Source organism: Cupressus sempervirens, chromosome 1, assembly GCF_028749045.1.
Source record: "Cupressus sempervirens isolate cs-2001-9-10 chromosome 1, ASM2874904v1, whole genome shotgun sequence".
NCBI classification, from domain to species: Eukaryota; Viridiplantae; Streptophyta; class Pinopsida; order Cupressales; family Cupressaceae; genus Cupressus; species Cupressus sempervirens.
In genome coordinates, this window is record NC_143118.1 from 193,137,013 (window position 1) to 193,143,012 (window position 6,000).

Below are 6,000 nucleotides of genomic sequence, written 5' to 3' on the forward strand. Positions count from 1 at the left end.
CTGCCACACCACCACCACGCAGCCTGTGCACCATTGAGTAGCCACCTGAGTCCAGCCCGTAGTGGTGGCCATAGGCAGCACCACCCACCTGCCACTTCACCTGTAATGCCACTCCAGCATCGCCTGAAGTCGCCGCTCCACCACTCCACCACTCTAGGACAACTCCGCTCTACTTCGACAGCATAATAGTGGTTGCATCCAGTCAACAGTAGCCCAGTCAAATTTTTGAGGCACAGTCAACGCCCAGTCTGCAACTTTTGCCACTTGGCAACGTGTAGGGTTGACACGTGGCCTGGGTGCCACATGGCACCTTGTCACATGGACCTACCACATCACCCCTGCCAAGTCAGATTTTGCTAGGTGGTTGCCACGTGGCATCTTTTTTTGCATTGATTGGTTGTAGGCCATCAAATTTATGTCAGTGACTTGCTGCCATCAGCATGATGTTAGTGCTGCATCATCAGACCACCTTGCACTCTCCTTCTAGGTCTTTTTGATCTGCTCTTGGTTTTTTGGCCATAACTTGAGCATACAGAGGTATTTTTTCGATCCAAAAGAAGTGCCAGAAAGCTAGTTCCAAGAAGAAGACATTGGTATAGGTATTTTAAGGTTTTGATGCTTTTTTATTACCCATTTTTTTAGTTGAAGTCTAAAGTTCTCTTTTCGACTCTAACAAGGATATCTTTTGTGTCCCATGTCAATTTTTTGAAAACTTTATATTTATGGAAAGATGGTTCTGTCACCTTTTCAAAAATGTGGTCCTTTTACTTAGTTTTTGGCCCATGCTCTTTCTATCATATTTTTGGCATGGTGGATATCTTGAGTGTTTAAGGCTCGAGGATAATTTTTCTGGCATGATTTCCTTTGTTTTAGGTTGTACTATGTTTTGTATTAGCTTGTTTTTAGTTTTGATCATTGTAGTTATCATTTTGAAGCACTTTTTTGTATCACACTAAGATAAAGTGCCACTCTTGCATTTTGGGGCTCATGAATGTTGTTTTGAGTCAGTTGTACATGCACTATTTTTATAAAGCACCATGGGGGGGATAGTTGTTTGCTATTTTAGGCATTCTCCCTTTGTCAAGTGAGTGTCCCTTCCATGACATTAGCCCATGCAAAGTTAGTTTGACCGTGTCTTTATGGGTGTTTGTACCTCTTTCCCTCTCTCATTGTTCTTGGTTCATTTGCAGGAGACTTTGGCCCACCTTCTTAGTTGCCTATCATCACACCTCGTCTACATTAAGGGGGGGTTATGCTGTTGTTCTAATGCATCCATGGTTCAATGGTTTGTTAGTGTGAACTATGTATTTAGTGGTTGATCCTATGTACAAGACAATTGCAATGGCTGGCTACCTATGCATTTCAGAGAGATGGATCATCTACCATATAGAAACACTCGATTCATGCCTTCTTCTTCCATGGAGGTTCTTCAAATCAACAATTTGGAAGATTTGTGGCTTCTTCATGCTTCAGTGATGCTCTTCATGATCACTCTTTGTTCCTATTTTGGAGACATTCCCTAGTTGGAGGCTTCTTCAGTTCTTCACTAGGTTACCTCTTTTTTGGGGAGGGTTTTTCTCACATGGTTTTCTCTCTTTCCCCATTTATAGAGTTTTCATTTTACTATTTTGTACATGGGTACCTAACATGGCCTCGTTTCTAGGACTCATTATGCATTCTGCATTTCTTAGTTTTGTGAGCTTAAGACATTTTCCTAAGTTGCACTTAAGGGGGGGGTGTTAGAGTAAATAATTAATTTACTAATTATTTATTTTATTTACTTAAGCTTACTTAGGTAAATGCATTTATTAATTAGTTGTAGTCTAGAAGTTGGTTATAAGTTGTTGACAATACGAGATTTTGTTCTCTCCTAAGTCATAGTTATCCTCTCACATTGTTCGAGGACTTTCCACCTTATGTGGATGTATGCTTAGCTATCACACTTATCTCCTAGCATCTTCTAGCTCATTCTGGAAGATTCCTAGAGCTCTTTATATTCAGGCTCCCTCTTTGTATTTTCATAACAAAATCACTTCTTGCATATTGTAAATACATATTTTCTTGTGTTTGCATACTTGTTGTCTCTCATGTTCATTTAGGATTTTTCCCTTGCTCCACTCTCTTCTCTCCTTGGCTTCCCTTTAACAGGTTTTCACATGCAGGTGATCTTGGGCATCTTTGGAGTTGGATTTCATCAACTCCAACATGGTATCAGAGCCTTCCTACTGCTGCTTCATTGAAGAATAAACACATTACAATTAACAATAAACTTTAAACTTAAAATAGTAAGTAGCATAAACACATAAAAAAAATCCACATAAATGTTTGACACCAGTATTTGACGTGGAAAACCAATTTGGGAAAAACCACCAAGTAACATGCTGCCACTTTTCACTCTTTTGAAGTGAGCTCTATTAGGATCCAACCCTATTAAAGGTTACAAAACACACTATTAGGGGTGACCCTATTTAAATAACCCTATTACGAGTGGCCTTGTTAGAGGACTTTAGAACATTCCCTTAGAATCTCATATTGTTAAAGGATTTACAAATGACTATTAGGTAAACCTTAAAAGGATTTTACTACTACCACAATGATTAGAAAGTAACAACTAGATTTGATCTAATAACATATAACTCACTTTGAAAATTTAAATCCCCATTTAGCTCACTCATGGTTCATCAAATGGAATCCATCTCTCTCAACAACTTAGATATGCTTGGAAAATCTTCAAGCAATCTCCCACATCATAAATGTCACATTTTTCCTTTGCAAGTCTGTTCTCCACTTGCCTTCACAAATTATAGTCCAATAGCCAACATAAAAGATCTCATATGCCTCCTTAAATAGGTAGATTTGATCTTTTTCTGCTTAAACATAACCATAGATCTTAGGGTTATGATTAGATTCAAGAAATTCAATGAATCTAGCCATCTTTTGTTCTTCTTCTTCATTGATGAAATTTCTAGAAGTTTCTTCAAATTTTAGCCTTTGATCACTCAACTAATCCTTTCCATGTATTAAATAATCCATCTCATACATCATTATTGTCAACACATTTTTATTATTTCAAGAATTCAACTATGTCGGCCACAAATCTTGATCCTTTCTCAAACTATTAGTTTGGTGACATTCGATCATAACCATGTTCTGCAGCTTGTTCATCACTGGATAACTTGATCATCACTAAATTTTCTTGCTTGGTTCATACTACGTAATTTGGTCATTATTGTTACTTGACATTCTTTGTCACTCAGCCAACACTGATATTTAACCAACATTGTTTTGCTTCAAAATGCTTAAGTTCCTTAATCTTATGCTTCATATACTTGGTTGCTTCACAACTGATCTGTCTTACTTTCTTTTTGTAATGAATAAACAACACATTATCTTGCCAAGTGCTAACTTATCAAGTGCCCATTTTAGTTCCATCACACTTTCACATCTTAACTCTACCTTTCACTAAGTCATCTCATGATCTTTTCTTTCCAAATCCTCTTTATCAATCAAGTGATCTGGCACTCTACATAGTTAGCAAATGTCTTATTGGTAAGGTTTGACATCAATGACAATATAGCAATTGTTCCATATTTGTAGTTCCAATAATCTCCCTCTTTGGCATTGATGGAAACATCTTCGAAATGAAACATCTTCTAAGTTACCATACAATCCAAAAAGTAACCAACATCTCAAGTGTTTTATTGCTTAGATCCCTTTATGTCTATGTTCTCTCTTTCTTAGTTTCATTCTTATTCTCATCAACTCAAGTATCATGTCTCATATTCTCATCATCTTGTTTATCACTCCCTCTTTCTCATAGATTTCTCTCATCAAATAACCATGGTAACTACCACATCTATTTCTCCCTCTATTTCACTACTTTCTTATCTTTCTTTCCCTCTTTGACAATAATTCCAAAGACATTTTAGTCATCATATTAGGTTCACTATTAGACATTTCTATTTTTATGTAAATATCATCCGTGTTTGATCTATCATATTTCTTCCTCTATCATTAGGTAACAACTTTTTTTCAGCTCTACTCACTACTTCACATTAATCCATAGCTTTAGGCAGATCTTAAAGTGTGATCTCTTGCATCAATATGTAAGATATTCTAATAATAACATTTGATGCAATACTATATCTCTTCTTAGTTTGTTTCAGATAGGGGAATGACCCCTAACTTGCCTCTTACGTATACATGTGTTGGAAATATGGATAAGTAAGACAAGATAGTATAGTAATGGATTTTTCATTCATGGTAACATATATCTTATGTCAAGAAGACACAATACATAGATAAAGATTTCACAGTTAGATATAGAAAATTTCCTAAGTATTAGACAATTTCATTAGCAACACAAGATTTTGTTATGTACAGATGATAGAGTGATAATTTGTCATGTACATGCTTAAGGAAATATAGAGTAGAGTGTCATGATGATGTATGCAAGTGCACAAGTCTATACAAATTGTATGGAATAAGTTATGCAATAAACACTAGTAAAGACATTGAACATAGCAGAACATAGCATAATGGTAAAAGGAAAATTATAGGTTAAGGAATTATTTTGGCCATGAAATAATTACTTAAATAATTAGGGATGACATCCTAGATATTAACCCTAAGTTATCAAGAATTGGTTTTGTGTTTTTCCAAGCATGTGGAAGCTTGAAGGCCGGTTGGACAGAGTTTTATGAAACATAAAGGTATAAAGGAAAGATCATATTACGTGAAGTAGGGAGTAAGGTGTATATGATATACAAAGTGTTATGCAAACTGTATGATGTAAATTTTGATGAATGATCAGAGGTATGTGAAGAGAAACAAAAGTAAGATCAATTATTGAAGATATCAATAGTAAGAGGTTTTTGTATCTATCTCTTTTTGCATAAAGGAATTGTATTATATAGTTGCATGCTTGGGAAGTGAGCTCATTTTGTATAAATTTTGTAATTATAAATACTAACTCCTAATATGGTTGAGGCTTTTAATAGGTCCTAGTCCTCTAACAAGGACTGAGACACTATAAGTACTTAATAGACTCCTAATAGGGTCAACATCCTTAACATGTTACTTTTGTTTAGTGGATCATTTTTGTTGGTCTTAGATTAGTTTTGAAAATTGAGTGTCAAAACACTCAAGAAATTTTCTTAGTTGATGCTGAGTATAATATAGATGTCGAGTTATAGTATCTGCCAAGCTAGAAATTTAACAAGTGTTGAGTAAACTATAGGTGCCGAGCAAGTTTCAACTGTCGAGTGAGTAATAGGTGCTAAGCTAGTATATGTGTCGAGTAAACTATAGGTGCCTAGAAAGATAAAATTTCTATAGGTGCTAAGCAAGACAAAATTTCTATAGGTGTGGAGCAAGATAGAATCTCTATATGTGCCAAGCATTAGTAATCAATAAGTGTTGAGTAACACAGAATCAACATGAGAGTTTGTGCCCTCACAAACTAAGATGTAAACCATTTTTGAGCTGATATATGATGAATCTCGAAGGATTAAAAGATAAGATTGAATCTATTCAATTCCCTATAAAATCAACATGAAGCCAATCAAAAAAATGGAAAGATTTGAGCAGGAAAGATGGATGAATCTTAATCATATATTCATACCTAACCCTAAGTCATGAAACCTTTTCAAGGAGGTCAAAACCCTATAATTCAAAAATGTATGGGAATGTATGAGAGAGTATGTGAGAAGAGAATGCAAGCAATTAGAGAATACTAGCAAAGTTTGAAGGAAGTGAAAGGGGTGAAAAGACTTAGAAGAAGGACAACATTGCAATAATAGTTAACAGAACATAGTATTGACACTTCAAACATAATCATATCAAATCAATGAGGATTAGATCAGAATAGAATGAACATCAATCTGAAATCAAAAATTAAAGATTGTAAGTTATCAGGTCAACACATTCTACTATACTTTCTAGCCATTGTATTAGGAGAATGAAAATCCTATGGAGATAGGTTGGTTTAACAACCATTTT